Source organism: Arvicanthis niloticus, chromosome X (assembly GCF_011762505.2).
Source record: "Arvicanthis niloticus isolate mArvNil1 chromosome X, mArvNil1.pat.X, whole genome shotgun sequence".
Taxonomy (NCBI): Eukaryota; Metazoa; Chordata; class Mammalia; order Rodentia; family Muridae; genus Arvicanthis; species Arvicanthis niloticus.
Genome location: NC_047679.1, coordinates 86,318,921 through 86,335,995, shown reverse-complemented (window position 1 = coordinate 86,335,995; position 17,075 = coordinate 86,318,921). Strand labels below are relative to the sequence as shown.

The 17,075-nt window shown below is 39.3% G+C and overlaps 1 protein-coding gene across 2 annotated transcripts in view; it reads left to right on the top strand.

Annotated features, from left to right (window-relative positions):
* Rbm41 (RNA binding motif protein 41) overlaps nt 1–10,576 on the top strand; it is a 77,502-nt gene extending 66,926 nt beyond the window's left edge. Inside the window, exons 7-9 of one of the 2 annotated variants that reach the window (XR_013106042.1) lie at nt 1,821–2,224; nt 9,375–9,647; nt 10,209–10,576. The gene's annotated coding sequence lies outside the window, so the exon portion shown is untranslated. Of the gene's footprint in view, nt 1–1,820; nt 2,225–3,136; nt 3,520–9,374; nt 9,648–10,208 lie in introns of those variants that run through there. The other variant, XR_013106043.1, reaches the window with a different exon arrangement.
* The last annotated feature ends 6,499 nt before the right edge of the window (nt 10,577–17,075 follow it).

Below are 17,075 nucleotides of genomic sequence, written 5' to 3'. Positions count from 1 at the left end.
CATTTCTTAATAACGTTTTTAGTGAATCCCTCATACCATATGAAAAAAAGCTTCTTTTGCATTAAGTGGAAATTCACACAGAAACCCACAACTGGTCACCGTGCAGATAATGACTGTCGAGTGTTCAGTTCTAAATGAGATATTTGTATCACATTCCTCTCCATCTAAAGTCTCAGGGATCGTTTCCATATGGAAGAGGACCTGGAAAGACTTAAGAGCCAGAGGTAGTGAAAAGAACAGTGTTTTCCAGACACATTAGAGCAGTTACACATATAAACTCCCAGCAAGTGTAACAGCATGCACAATACCTGCAACAAGCTCAAAGCAAACAAATCCATCCCAGTATGGAGGTGGGAAGTAGACAAAAAGTCTCATCCCTAGCTGAGGGGCTATTGGCAATTGGGGATGCTGGGAGAAGAGTTAGTTTGCTTGCTTTTTTGTTGATTTAAGAGTGTAGCCCCTGGTAGGTCTACCACACTCCAGTGGATGGCCACACTCCTAAGGGTATATAGACAGCAATAATGGGACTCCATGAATTCAGATAAAAGGAGGACATAAGGTTGGGTGGGTATGGAACGAAGGGGCTCTGGGAGGAGATAGAAGAGTGGGATGAAAATGTTCAAAAACATAATGTATGAAATTCTCAAAAAATTGATAAAAAATAACTTTAAAAATAAAAACCTAAATGAAAAAAAAAAACAAACAAACAACCAAATTAAAAAATGAAGCCAGGCTCCATTGACTTTCCAGGCCTTCTCTCCAAGTCTCTCCCTGTACCTGATCACACCCACCCACAGGTCCCCTCCCCATCTCCTCTCCCATCCAGTCCCCTCCCTCCATCTGCCTCCTATGACTATTTCCCCTTCTCAGTGAGATTCAGGCATCCTCCCTTGGGGCCTCCTTGTTATTTAGCTTCTTGGGGTCTGCGGATTGTGACATAGGTATCCTATATGTTAAAGCTAATATCCACTTCTGTTTGAGTACATACCATGATTGTCCTTTTAGGTCTGAGTTATCTCACTCAGGATGATTTTTTTTTTCTAGTTCCATCTACTTGCCTGCAAATTTCATGATGTCCTTGTTTTTAATAGCTGAGTAGTACTCCATGGTATAAACGAACCACATTTTCTTTATCCATTCTTTAGTTGAGGGACATCTGGATTGTTTCCAGTTGCTGGCTATTATGAATAAAGCTTCTATGAACAGAATGGTATGGTGGAACATTTTTTGGGTTTATGCCCGGAAGTGATATAGCTGGGTCTTGAAGTAGAACTATTCCTAATTTTCTGAGAAACCATCAAATTGATTTCCAGAGTGGTTGTACAACTTTGCACTCTCACCAGCAAAAGAGTTGTGTTAACCCTGGCTCCACATCCAGCAATTGCTGTTTTGTGAGGTTTTTTTTAATCTTAGCTATTCTGATTGTTGTAAGGCAGAATCTGAGTCATTTTGATTTGCATTTCCCTGATGACTAAGTACACAGCAGAGACTTGCTATGAGGAAGGCCCCAGGGTGTTTACGAGGTTGACTGTAGCTGAGATTCCTAACAGCATGGAATATGGAGCTTGAAGTGGCCACCTCCTGTAGCTAAGCAGGACTCCCAGTAGAGGGATAAGGACACCAACCTACACAAAACCTTTGACCCAATATTTGTCCTGCAACTTTGGACCCCACATTAGTCCTGCCTACAAGAAGTGCAGGGACAAAGACAAAGCAGAGACTGAGGGAAAAGCCAACAAATGACTGGCCCAACTTGAGATTCATCCCATGGGTAAGAATCAATCCCTGACGTTATTAATGATACTCTGTTATGCTTGCAGACAGGATCCCAGCATAGCTCTGAGAGGCTCCACCCAACAGCTGACTGAAACAGATGCAGAGACCCACAGCCAAACATTAGAAGGAGCTCCAGGAGTATTGTGGAAGAGTTGGGGGAAGAATTGAGGAATCCAGAAAGGATAGAGACTCCACAAGAAGACCTACAGAGTCAACTAACCTGGACATTTGGAGATTCCCAAAGACTGAACCACCAACCAAAGAGCAAGCATGGGCACATATTTAGCAGATACACAGCTTAGTCTTTGTGCAAGTCCCCCCAAAACTGGAGTGGGGTCTTATCTGACTCTGTTGCCTGACTGTGGATCCTATCACCCTAACTGGGCTGTCTTGTCTGGTCTCAGTGGGAGAGGATGTGCCTGTTCCTGCAATGACTTGAAGTACCAAGGTGGGTTGGTATCCAGGGGGGCACCTCCTCCTTTTCAGAGGTGAAAGGGGAGGAGTGTGTGGGAGGGGCCATGTGAGGGGGGATTGTGAGGAGAGTAAAGTGAATAAATTAATTTTAATTAAATTAATTATATTGAGTTAATAAATTAAAGTTAATTAATTAATTAATAGAGAATAAAAATGAATCAGGGAACCATACAGAGTATTCTCTAAAGATGAAATAAAAATGGCTGAGAAACATTTTATTGTAAATGTTCAACATCCTTAGCCACTAGGGAAATGTAAATTAAAGTACTTTCAGATTCCATAGTATCCAAGTCAGAATGGCTGATTTAAGAAAAAAAATCATAAATGCTGGTATAGTTGTGGGGAAAGAGAAGCACTTATTTTCTGATGGTGGAAATGTAAACCAGTGCCCCACCCCTGTGGAAACTAGTGTGAAAAAGTAGATCTATCTCAGGATGTAGCCATAGAATTTTGGATATATATACAAAGGACTCTCTATCCTAGTATAAAGAAACTTTCTTATCCTTCTCTCTATTCACAAAAGGCAGAAATAGAAATTGCTTAGATAAATGATAAAATGGCCAGCCAATGAATGGATAATAAAATGTGTTGTATTTACACAATGGAATATTCAGCTGTTAAGAGACATGAGTCTTGGAGCCATCTTGAAGCTGATGAACCAGCGGCCATCTTCTGTAACCAGCAAGACTTCCAATGAAGGGACAGTAACACCAACCCAGCCACAAAACTGTAGACCCACAATTTGTCCTGCCTATAAGATGTGAAGAGTAAAAGATGGAGCAGAATTTGGGGGAAAGGCCAACTAACGACTGGCCAACCTTGAAACCCGTGCTGTGATAGAGAGCCCACCTCTGACATTATTAATGATATTCTGCTATATTTGCAGATGGGAGCCTACTGTAACTGTCATCAGAGAGGCTCCAACCAGCAACAGATGGAACCTCATGCAGAGACTACAGCTCAACATTGGGCAGAGCTTGGGGAATCCTTTGGAGGAGGGGAGGAAGCATTGAAGGAGCCAGAGGGGTCAAGGACACCACTAGAAAACCTATAGAATCGATTAAACTCGGACCATAGGGGTTCAGAGAGACTGAACTAGCAACCAGAGAGTATGCAGGGGCTGGACCTAGGCCATCCGCACATGTGTAAGATTCATGCAGCCTAGCCTTCATGTAGAACCTCTAACAGCAGAAGCTGCCTTGTCTAGCCTCAATAGGAGAAGATACACCTAGTCCTACTACAACTTGATATGTACTACAACCCAAGGTGGGTTGATATCCATGGGAAGCCTCCCCTTTTCTGAGGAGGAAGAGAGGATAGGAGAGTGTGGGGAGGGGAGGGGAGGGGAGAGGGTGGGACTTGGAGTAGAAGGGGAGAAGCTGCAGTAGAGACGCAAAGTAAATAAATAATGAGAAAAGAAAGAAGAAGAAGCATGGAATTTCCAGGTAAATATGCACAGCTGGAACTAATCATTCTGAGGTATTCTTTCATTCATGGGAATTAGTTTTGAATCTGCAGATATATTTGTTTCACTTGGAATACACACAGAGGTCAGAAAACTATCTTCTTGGTTTTACCATTATCTCTTCATTTCCACTCTGTGAAATGAAAATATTTCACGTAGGCTTTTCCTTGATTCAATCCCCTACCTACTGTACTGGAAGTTAGTAACTGTCTTAGGGTCACTATCGCTGTGATGAAACACCATGACCAAAAAGCAACTTGGGGAGGAAAATATTGACTTGGCTTACACTTCCACAGCACTGTTCATCATCGAAGGAAATTATGATAACTCAAACAGAATCTGCAGGAGCTCTGCAGGAACTAGTGCAGAGGTCATGGAGAGATGCTACTTACTGGCTTTCTTTTTATGGTGTACTCAGTATGATTTCTTAACTGCCCTCCTCTCTGATGACTTTAGTTTATGCTATCCAGCACAATAACATTCGTTTCTGTTTCATAACTAAGTACAGTTTTCAATATTTTTTTGAGACAGAGTCTTACTATTTAGCCCTGGCTTGCCTGGAACTCACTATGTAGACCAGGTTAGCCTCCAACTCACTGATTTGCCTGTCTCTGCCTTCCATGTGCTGCGATTAAAGATGTGCACCACCATACCTGACAATTTTTTTTATTCTTTGTCTAAGTTGATTCTTACATTCAGAAAACAAGACCTGAAAGCTGAGCGTATGCCTGTAATCCCGGACACTTAAAGACTCAGGATCAAAATTGCTATATCCATATTAACATATCCATATTAAAAATGGGATGAAACCTGGAACATCTATGTCCCTAGAACAAAATATGAACTTGATTGCTTTGACATGTCCCCTAATCAAATCTTTCCTAGGAAGATGAAGACTATTGCATTTTAACATTCTATGAGAGGTGTCAGCAGAATTTATAGTTTGAAATTTTGTGTCTCTGTTTCAGGAACTGGCAAAATATTGTTAGAATTAATATTCTCAGAAGCCTGGAGACCAATCAAAGATGTTCAGCAATATGAGAAAGATTTATTCAAGAAAAGCAGCTGAATCTGAGTTAAGAACAGCAAGCTTTGTGGTATTTTACTCCAGTTCCATCTTACACCCTCCATCCAGCTCAGGCTATCCTTAAAAACAGCCCATATTTTTGGTACCAGAGGGATCTGAATGGATTACATACACAAAGAATTGTCCTTATTTGATCTGTCTGGTGGCTGTCTGGAAGACCCACTGAAAAAGCTTGCCTTTATTTTGCTGCTTGGATTTAACCCAGTGCTAAAATTCCTGAGAGAAATTAGTCCAAAGCATTTGTGCTTTCAGTTACTGCTGCTTGAGGCAACAGGCAACAGTTCAGAAGACAATAGACTAATCAAGAATCTTGGGAGAAAAGGCTTAGAAAGAAGATGCACATAAGGGTTTGTTTACCTCCAAGAAAACCTAATGAATCTAGAGGAGCAGGCAGATATACTCAGTGCTGTGCTTATTCTCAGTACCTAAGTCCTAGGCACTTGCCCGGAAGTTGGCATTGAGGCTGTACAAAAATCAGAGTTGAAACTACCATGCTGCATTAAAGGCAATATCATAGCAGACACAGAGAAGCCCTATGCAAATATTAGAAACTTTTGGGTTTTTATTTGTTTGGTTTTGGTTCCAATTATTGAATGAAATGTCTGTTTGTTAATTGAGCACTAAGTTAATGTAATAGAAGTTTTAGTGGCCACACATGACAACAAATTTAGATACTACTGAATTGAGGAAAAATACTAGTAAAAATAAACAAGGAACAGAAACAACAAATCCACACATAAATATTTAATGTATCTAGTTTTTGCCCAAAAAATGTATGCAGTATGAAAAGAAAACCAAAGAAAAACCTATACACAGGAACAACAACAAAATCAATAGAAATTTTCCCAGCAGAAGAGGTTAGACTTTCTGGAGAATGTGTTTATAACAATTATTTTAAAGATTTTCAAATAAAAAAATTTCTAAAGAAAATATGAAGCTATGAATATAGAAAAAATAAGATCTCACTAAAGACACTATCAGCAGGCATAAATTATTTAAAAGAACCAAAAGAACTGGGAAATAAAAAATGACCTAAAAATGAAAAATCAATATGTAGCTTAATAACAGATATAATGAGGGAAAAGTAACAGTCAACACATTTGAAAATAGATTAACTGGCATTCGATTTAGGGGAAAATAAACAAAAAAAATCTCAGAAAAAATATGGAACACCATTAAATGTACCAAGATATTGCACAATAGAAGTCTCAGAAAGAGAAGAGATTAGGAATAAGAAAAAAATGAAGAAATAATGACAAATTTCCTCAAATATAGTGGGAAAAAAAGCTTAAAGTATAAACTCAAGGAGCTCGCTAAGCCCCAATTAGAATAGACTCAAGAGCCCAACACTCATTATAATCAAGCTGTCCCAAGTGCAAAAACAAAAGAGAATTTTGAACTCAGCAAGAGAAATGTGACTTTACAAATAGAAACGATCTTCATTATAACTTGATTTTCATCTGAAACTGAAGAAACTAGAAAGCAATAGGCTAAGATAATCAACAGTGACAAAGCCAAAATTATCTCACATACATTCTATATACCAAAAACTATTACTCAATACTTTTAATGAGAACACCACATTGTATTTCATAAACATATCACAAAATTAAGCTGATTAATTTAAATATTTTAAGAGTAAGAAAAATAAGAAGTTGCCAGTAGAAATATCTTGAGATGGAATGAGAGGATACCATAGGGTGACTAAAATCCACACAAGAAATAAAGAACACAAGGAAAGATAATTATGTGGGTGAATATTAAAAAAAACTGTACAAATGTAGTTCATAATTATTTTTAAAAATATTATCTAAAGTACAACTTTACAAAATAATTATAAATCAAGAGGAACAGATACAAACTACATAAAAATGTAATTCATGATAATAATGGCAATGAAAGTAGAAAACAATATAAAAGCAAATTTTCATGATATTGAAAATAAGTTAACATTGTGATCTTCTTTTTTAAATTAAAATTCAAATTGTAATACACAAATCATCTATTAGGAAAATGACTAAAAGTGTATACATGAAAATTGAAAATTAAAAATTATTGAGCAATTATTGGAAGGAGGTTCAAGGTTTAATAGTTAGGAGCCATCTCAAGTGTCATGCCAAATACCATTAGAGTTGTGTTACTTCTAATATTTACAATAATAGTCATTATAATTAGAAAAAAGTTTAAAGATACTTGTAGGGTATTTGGCATAATTCTAACACCTCTCTGGATGTTTTGTCTCTGCATAGAGAGATTATGAATTTAACGAATGCGGTTCTGTTGACCTTTGATGCTGAAGATAATGCTGATAAAACTATCCATGGCTTGAGGTCAGTTATTTCCATTTTGGTCAAACCTTAAGAATGGCATATATAGCTTGATCATGCTAGCCCTTTTTGTCCTGGGAATACTTTTATTCCTGCCCATCATGTTAAAGCTTGTCTCTAACACCATCAACATGTTGGCAGCCAAAGTACATGACTTGAAATGGAAAATGGACCCCCAGACAGAGTTATTAATTTAACAGGCTGGCAAGCCAAGGATGGGTAAGATTCTGCACAGAGCCTTACCAACCTAATACATAAGTGCATTTCTTTTGATAATGCATATTCCACAATGGGTAAGGAAGGCATTCTTGTCAGAACAACGTAAGACAGGCTCAGTCTTGGTTATGCAATAAAAAAGGGGGAGATGTGGAGAGCTTTCAGGGCTGCCTGGCAGGAATCTGACATTAGGCTAGAACAAAGAAGTAATTTCAGGCAGGAATCTAAATCCTAGGCTAGAACAAAGAAGTAATTTCAGGCAGGAATCTAAATCTTAAGGTAGAACAAAGAAGTAGGTTTCAGGCATGAAAATGACTTTGGGTTAGGACAGAGAAGTAGGCTCAGATATTTTGGTCATCCTGATAAGCCCTTAGAAATAGTGATCATTGGAGTGATCACCCTACTCTATTTATTGTCCTGCTTGTTCTTTGACTATCTAGGTTTATTGTCTTTCTTGTTCCTTGACTATTTGCATCCATTGTATTGCTAGTTCCTCAACCTAGAACTGACCTTAATACTTGCATGTAATTTAAAGAGCATAAAAGCAAAAAAGGAGGAGGAGGGATGGGATAGGGGGTTAATGGGAGAGAAATGGGGAAAGGGGATAATATCTGAAATGTAAATAAATAAAATATTGATTAAAAATTATTGAGCAGATTATGGTGGCACATGCTTTTAATTCCAGCACTGGGAGGCAGTGGTAATTGGATTTTTCTGAATTTGAGGTCAGTCTGGTCTACATAGCAAGTTTTAGGACAGCCAGAGCCACATAGTGAATACTTGTCTCAAACATACATACATACATACATACATACATACATACATACATACATACATACAGCAATAAAATTACAGTTATTCAGGCTAAAGAATGAATTCAGATTCCCACTTCACAAGATATTTAAAATTAAGTTAAAATGCATCAGACTTAGGTAAGATCTGAAACATAGTCTGCTGGAAGGAAAATAATCTCTGAGCCTTTATGATATTATATTATGGAGTGGATTGATATAAGTACTTGTGGCCTTGTATTAGCAAATGATTTCTTTCTTTTTCATTAATTAATTTATTTATTCACTTTACATTCCAATTGCATCCCCCCTCCTCTCCTCCCAGTCCCACTCTTACAAATTTCTCCTCCCTCATTACCCCTCCTCTTCGAAGAGAAGGGGAAACCACCCTGGGTACCACCCTGCCCTGGGATATCAAGTTGCAGCAAGACTAAGCACATCCTATCCCACTGAGACCCAACCAGGAAGTCTAGTTAGGGGAAGGGGATTCAATGGCAGGGAAGAGAAAGACAGCTCCCCCTCAACTTATTAGGGGACCCACATGAAAACCAAGCTGCACATTTGTTGCAAATGTGTAGGGGGCCTAGATCCAGCCCCTGCATGCTCTTTGGTTGGTGGTTCAGTCGCTGTGAATCTCCATGGGCCCAGGCTAGTTGACTCTTTTGGGGGCTGGAGAGATGGCTCAGCCATTAAAGGCTAGGCTCACAACCAAAAATATAAGAGTTCGGACTCCGCGTTGCTCTTCTTGTGGAGTCTCTATCCTTGCCTCCTGCTCCTTCAATCCTATTCCCCACTCTTCCAAAGGCTCCCCAAGCTCCACCTGTGGGTTTCTGTGTGTGTTTCCATCTCCTGCTGGATGAAGTCTCTCAGCAGACAGTTATGCTAGGCTTCTGACTGCAAGCAAAGCAGAGCATCATTAATCGTGTCAGGAGTTTGCTCTCTCACGTGGGATGGGTTGAAGTAGTCATTAGTTGCCCATTCCCTCAGTATCTGCTCCATCTTTACCCCTGTACATCGTGTAGGCAGGACAAATTTGGGGTCAAAGGTTTTGTGGGTGGGTGGGTTGGTGTCCCCCTCCCTTCACTGGAAGTCCTGTCTGGCTACAGGAGGTGGCCACTTCAGCAATTTTTTTTTTTTTCAAAAAGGAAACTGGCGTAAGACAAAAGATAGGTCAATTAGCTTTAATCTGATTTTATTGATGTATTCATTTATTTATGTGTTAATTTTGTCCTTCAAAGGGTACCATTAAGAAACTGAAAGTTACGGAAATGAAAGGAAAAAAAATGCTGGGCGGTGGTGGCACAGAGGCAGGTGGAGCTCTGAGTTTGAAGCCAGCCTGGTCTACAGAGTGAGTTTCAGGACAGCTACACAGAGAAACCTTGTCTTGAAAAACCAAGAAAGAAAAGAAGGAAAGAAGAAAGGAAGGAAGGAAGAAAGACTGAAAGTAGGCTAGTTGTGGTGCTACATGTGGTGGTATATATGCCTTCAATCCCAGCACTTGAGAGGCCTAGGTATGTATGTATGAGGTTGGAGCTAGTCTGATTTATATAGAGAGCTCTAGGACAGCCAAGTCTATATGGTGTGACATGTAACCCTGTCTCAAATAAGCAAACAAAAAGAAAAAAGAAGGAAATTCATGTAATAGGAGAAACTACTTACATATTTTATATCTGGCAAGCTATGGTATTCAAAGTGTAACTAACTTTTCAAAACTAAAAATGAAAATGACAAAATTCAATCAAAACAAGTCTAAGGATTTGAATAGATGCTTTTCTTTTATTATATAATTCTTCACTGATATGGTGTAATCCCTTTTTAATGATATAAGTCTTTAAGAATGTCTTACGATGGATTCTGACCATATTCCCTCCTTACTCCTCTCTCTAACTCCCCCCAGATGCACGCCCCACTTCTTGACCCCCTTCCCAACTTTGTGTCTTTTGTTTTTGAAATAACCCACTGAGTCTAGTTTGTGATGCCTATACACTTACAGTGTGGGGTCATCCACTGCAGCATGATGGATTCACCAGGGACCACATCCTTAATGAAAACTGTCTTCCTCTCTCTCTCAGAACCCATCAGCTGTCAGTAAGTCCTCAGTGTCTCCATGGGGAAAGCTAAAGCTGTCCAAGCTGGAAACAGAGCTTCAGGCACTTCACAGCCACCAGCCACTTCTGACTCTGTGGGAACACAGCAACCCAGCAACACAGCTGGGTGGAATTTGCCTAAACTACCCACAGCCCACAGAACAGAGTCAAGAAAAACTCTACACAAAAGCAAAGCTGAGAGTCTACAAGAGAATAATGGACCAGTAAAAATGCACACAGCCCACACCAGGACCGGGGAGACAAAACAACAGATATGTCAAGGAAATGAAATTGACATTTTTCTAAAAGGATGTACCTGTCCTGTTGTTCTCCTCCCCGCCACACAAGCTTTAATAAAATGGTTCTCAAGGAAAAAATAGCGATGTCCAAACCTTGTGAAAATATGGCTATCACCATCTATATTAGAGAAATGCAAATGAAATTGGCAATTCCAGGCTGCTTTACACCCAGTAGGATGGTTGTAAAATAAAATCAAAGTCCAAGAGTAGTAACAGGTTTGGGTAAGGACAGAGAGAAATTGAGACCCCCCCAACCACTCCTGGTAAGGATTAAAAATAGTGTAGCCGTTATGTGAGACAGTTTGGTAGTTCTCTTAAAATTAAATGTAGATTTCCTCTGTGATCCAGCAAAAGCCAAGAACAATGAAAACATGTGTTTGTACAAAAGCCTGTACGTGGCCAGGCATGGAGGCTCATGCCTTTACTCCCAGCACTCACTAGGCAGAGGTGGGCAGAGGATCTCTGTGAATTCAAGGGCAGTTTAGTCTACATAGTGAGTGCCAGGAGAGCTAGGGCTCCATAGTGAGATCCTGTCTCAAAAGACCAAACAACCAACAAACAAATTTTAATTAATTCATTATAATTAATATTAAAATAGAATCATAATACTATGAGAGAAGCCACATAAATCATTTCTATAACATGGCTATAGGGATAGAAAGTATAAGGTTAGTGGTTTTCCGAGTGTGAGAGGAGCATACTAGTGACTACTAACAGGAAAAGGGCAGAAATGTTCTGGGATTGAGGGTGATGGTCATACAAATGCATGAGAAACTAGCTTGTCTACTATTTGATTCCCAATTGTATTTTTGTATGTGTACATACAAAGTTTAAGGAGATGCCACAGTCTCTCTAGGCGCTTACCACCTTTAGCTTTAGAGCTATGATCAGCTTCAGAATAGCCATTAAAGTTGCAGTGATAAGGGGCATTGGGTCAGAATGTTAACTATGACATTGCATGTAGAAGTGAGGATTCCACATGGCTTACTTATAACAGCTGATTCAGACTGACTATGGATAAGCTGAAACACTTATCTCTTGTCATGGGACTTAAGGACAAGTTGATCAGTTGGGCATTCTTTGGATGTGTGTGTCAAAAAAAAAAAAAAAAATAAGGGAAAGGCCAGCCAGTTTTGTGTTTTGTTAAAGAAGAAAATCCATCCATTTTGAATTTCTTAAAACCACAAGACCCACATAAAGTCCTCTTGGTTTGTGGCCATAGCTGTATAGGAACATAAAATGGTATACCATGAACTGGTTAGTTTTTTGTCAACTTGACACAGATTAGGGTTACCTTGGAAGATGGAACCTCCATTGAAAAATTGCCTTTACTAGATTGGCCTGTGGGCATGTCTGTGGGGACATTTTCCTGATTAATGACTGATGTGGAAGGGCCCAGACCACCATGGGTGATGCCACCCCTGAGTGGGTGGTCCTGAGGTATGTAAGAAAGCAAACTGAGCAAGCCATGGGACACAAGCCAGTAATGAGTGTTCTTCCATGGTTCCTGCCTCTGCTCCCACTTGAGGTCCTGCCCTGACTTCCCTCAATCATGGACTGTAAATGGGATGTGTAAGCCAAACAAACCCTTTCCTTCCCAAGTTGCTTTTGGTCATGGTGTTTATCACAGCAATAGAAAGCAAATTCAGAAAAAGGAAGAAAGAAAGAAAAAAAGAAAGGAAGGAAGGAAGGAAGGAAGGAAGGAAGGAAGGAAGGAAGGAAGCAGGCAAGCAAATTTAGACACAGCACCAATTCTGGATTTTTTTTTACATGTTGGACCCCAGGGAGTGTGCTCTGACTTTTGGTATATATGAGAAAATATTATGATTGTTTTTATAATATGCTGAGAGTCAGTCTAAAAGAGATCAAGAAGAACCAAAATTGGACAAGAGAAATGTCCTTAAGCTTTTCCCCAAACCACTGCCATGGGTTCCTGCCTGCTGGCCTACTCAATCAGCCTCTCATGAGCATTGCATTGGATTGCTAGTATTTGTTGGAATTTGGACACCGAAGGAAGACATTCCCTTTGGGAACCTGGCTCCGCTCCTTTCAGTAGTACTGCACAGCTGCACTAAGAACACAGCCAACTACTATGTAAAGGTCAGTTCCTTTGGTGAGCAGAAAGCAAGCTAAGGCAAAGGCCCACAAAGGGGGTGGGGGCACGTGATAGATAGAAAACCTGCTCTGGGTGTGACCGAGAGCCAGGCATAATGGATGCCATAAACAAATACCAGGTTTGGATGTGAGATAGTTACATGAAACTCCAGAACAAAATTTCTAGTTTCTGTGCCTGGGGCTTACCCCCTGCCCTGAAGGTTTGGTTTGAATCCCGTGGTCCCGTGCATGCCAAGAGCTGGCCACTGTTTTCCACTGCTAGTTTCAGCCTTGGCTTTTAGCTTTCAAACAAACAATATTTGCATAGACAATGTAACTTCACGGTTCAAGCACTGAGTCTGATTATACACCTTAAGGAGCCCATAGCTCTCTCAATCTTTTATCTCTAAAGGCTCTCATAATAAAACTAACTCCAGTAAACAGAACTAAAATGACCATATGAATTATCAGTTCCAGAAAGGAAACAATCAAATGTTAGTTCCCATTTACCTGAAGCCATAGATATCACTATATGATCACTATATCACTATATGTCCTCGGTGGCCTCCCCTAAATTCCTACCACAGAACAATACTTAGGTATAACGGCAGTTGTCTCCATGGCAGAAGAGATGGAGTCCTGTATGGTGGTATCCTTTAGTCAATTAAAGGTTGAGGACAGATTTCATAAATACAGCACCTACAGGAACTCCATGTATTAAATTTCTAGAAAAAAAGTGGCACACAGCAAAGAAGATGTAACTACAATTAATGAAGTCATCATTCATGTGCTTTTTGTTCATATTTTAAACTTGACATTCAAAGGGGCTGTCTTTCATTATGCCATTTTTTTGTTCCTTACTTAGTTCTTGTTCATCCACCTCCTGCCGTCTTTTCATAAAAGAGAAATAAAGGACAAAATTAGGAGGAAGAACTTACAAAATAACCCAAAGTGTCCACATGGGTGTGAAGAGAATCAGACAGTCACAGAAATGTGTCATAAATGGTACCTGAACATGACAGTTAAGGCATACCAGTTAGAAATGAAAGCCTAGACTAGAGCAATACATCTTGAGATGATTTGGTAATTGCCAGTGCCTTCTAATGGATCAACAAGGTCAAGTTACCTTCAGTGGCTACTAAGAGGGACTGGTATGTGTCTACCACGTGCCTCCCTACACTGTACGTTCTGTTGGAATGTAATCTTTCAACATAGGAAGTTCCATTGTTCCCTGACAAACTCCATGTCAGCTCCCAGAAGTGAAAGTCAACTCTATTTCCTGTAATACCTGCCATAGTGATGATACTTCTGTAATGAAATAGTTATTTAATGAAACCAAGAAACCTCTCAGACTAACAAAGTTCAGTTATAAGACACCAGCACACTTATACCTGCGTGGTTAATCTAGAAAGAAGTAAAGATTATAAATAGGTTTATTTTAAGAATTAAGGGTCCTGGTTAATGGCTGTCAATACAATGCTTAAGTACATGGAACAGCTTGGGAAACAAAACTTGAGCAGATTCACTTTGTCCAAACTACTGTGACCTTGAGCTTAACTTTCAATTTTTCCATCTGTAAAATGGATTTAGCTTTCTCTCTCAGAAATGGCCAATGTAACTTGTGCTCCCTTTGTCTTGACATTGATCTCAGCTTCTGTTGAATTATTTGTGTTCCTCGCTAATCAATGAGTGCACACCTATGGCTTTTTCCGGTGTCATCCTTAGCATTAGGCAGAGTGCTTGCCATATTGTAAAGATTATGTAATTTGATTATGGGGTGATCTATAAAACACCCCACAATCAGGAACAAGACACTTGGGGTGCTGGAGAGATAGATGTTTTGATGACTAGGAATATACCCTGCTCTCTCAGAAAACCCAGGTTCGGCTCCCAGCGATTACAAGCTCATGTAACTTCAGCTCCAAGGGATCTGTACCCTCTTCCGGCTCCCGTGGGCACCTGCACTCATATGCACAGACCCACACACAAATGCACATAAGTCTTTCTTTAAAAAAATTTAAAAATCTATTTAAAAAGTACATAGAGGAGTTGGGTGAGAGAAAGTGTGAATAATATAAAGATAAGTTGTATGAAATTCTCGAAGAATCAATAAAAAAGAAGTATATGGGTAAAGTGATGCAAATCTATGTATTGACTGACATGTAGAATGCTGACGTACAGGAATGGAGAGGAAATTTACCTTGTACATTCAGTGGAGGTAAGAGGATGAGAGCATAGAGTGAAGTAAATATAAAACATAATAAAGGCAGAAAATATAGTATGTGAAAGTAATGAAAGGCCAAACGAAACCGGTACAATGGTAAGTTGAATTTTAGTTTATTCAGTATAACATTATAATTAAAAGAAACATGATATTTAAATTAAAAACGATCCTAATTGTGTAGCACATAAAATACAAAAATGACAACAGGATAAACACTGTGGGGAATGGATAAAATGTTGGTAAGACAAACGTGAAGTCCTGAGTTATATCCCCAGAACAGCATTTTTTAAAGCTGGGCATTTTGGTGCACTATTTTAAAAGCCAGGACCTGTGTGACTGCTGTCAATTTTCCCGTTGCACCCAATATATTGCTTGGAGGATCCATTCATTATGATATATTTAGATCTAGTCTACCTCTTTTAATTCTGGTGTGACTGGATATAAAACAAATTATTGGTAATTGATAGCTATTGAAAGAGGAAGAATTTGTTCTGTGGATTCTTATTTGCAATTGTGTTCCCCCCCCCCCGTTTTTTTTTAACTATTTAAATGTGCTTCAGTGAACATCCTTAGGAGGAGTCTCTGTGGAGATTATATAAGCTAGAGATTTTTCTCTGGAAACATACTTAGAAAGTGTAATTACTAAGCCACAGGGAGTGCTTACCCATATAAGTGGAACTGGGAGTCCTAGGGAGTGCTTATCAGGTGTTCCCAAAGTGATTGAACCAATTTGCTCCTCCACTGTAGTGTGTGATGTTCTACTTCTCAACGTTGGTTCAACACTTGATGTAATCAGGCATTGATTTCTTTAAAAGAAATATATAGGTGATTGTAAAATAAGCAATCATTCTGATACACATTTACCTGATGACTAGTGAGACTGAGTATTTCCCACTGATTCTTGTCCAGCTGGGTGCCTTCTTCTATGAAGTACTATTCACATTCTTGGCTCATTTTTTATCTCAGTGGCTGCCTGCCATGCTGATTTGTTGTCATTCTTTATATAGCCCATGAGCCCATGTACAAATCTAGTCATGATTTTGTACATCTTTAGTCTGTCTGTATATATTGCCTTTCATTTTTATAGTATACTTTGAATCATTCATGTGAATTATTTACCAATCAGTATTCAGTTTTGTTGAGTATTGATCCACAAAGCATTTAAAAGCAATAAATGAGAAAGGAGTTTGAATGTGAGTTGTAAGAAATGAAAGGTTCAGGATACTAGTAAAGTGTGTGTGTGTGTGTGTGTGTGTGTGTGTGTGTTTCTGAGCATTAAGCCTAGAACCTCAAACATACTAAGCACATGCTGCTACCACAAATCTATATACTCAAGGAACATTTTTATCTTCTCATCCTTGAGTCCTGGGAGACAAAGTAAACATGGAATAGGACAGAATAAGGACCTTCAAAATAAACCTACACTTATATGATCAGTTGATTTATGAGAAAGATTATAAGAATACTCAACATGTGGTGTTGGGAAAACTGGATATCCATATGCAGAAGGAAAGTAGACCTGCATCTTACATACAAATCAGTTAAAAATGAACTACAGACTTAACATTACACCCTGAAATGATAAAACACGTAGGAGAAAACCTAAGGAACATTCATGACATTGAAGTGAGTGAGAATTTTTTGTGGGGGAGGGACTCCAAAAACACAGAAAACAAAAGCAAAAAAAAAAAAAAATGATGCAGGGTTACGCTGAACTGAAAAGCTTCTGCAGAATGAGAAGAAAAAGCGAAAAGACGGATGCCAAAAGGTAAAATATTTTCAACCTGTACTTCTGGCAAAAGACTATATCCAGAACACAGAGGGAACACAAAACAACCCTTAGCAAAATAATATATGACCAACCTACATGCTACCTATTGTGACCATGAGGCTCCAAGAGAACACAGCCCACAGAATCACCTAAGCAGGGCTCACAGAGACTGAAGTGGCAATCACAGAGCCTGCATGGATCTGTACTAGGTCCTCTGCATATATGTTATGGCTTCTTGTTAGGTTGGTGTTCTTGTATGACACCCAACAGTGGCAGTAGTGGCTGTGTCTGACTCTTTTGCCTGATTTTGGCACCCTTGTGCTCCTACTGGCTTGCTTCATCCAGCCTTGATATGAGGGTGCCTGGTCTTATTGTAACTCGTTATGCCGTATTTGGTTGATATCCCTGGGAGGCCTGCTCTTTTCTGCAGGGAAACAGAAGAGGAGTAGAAAGAAAGAGCAGTT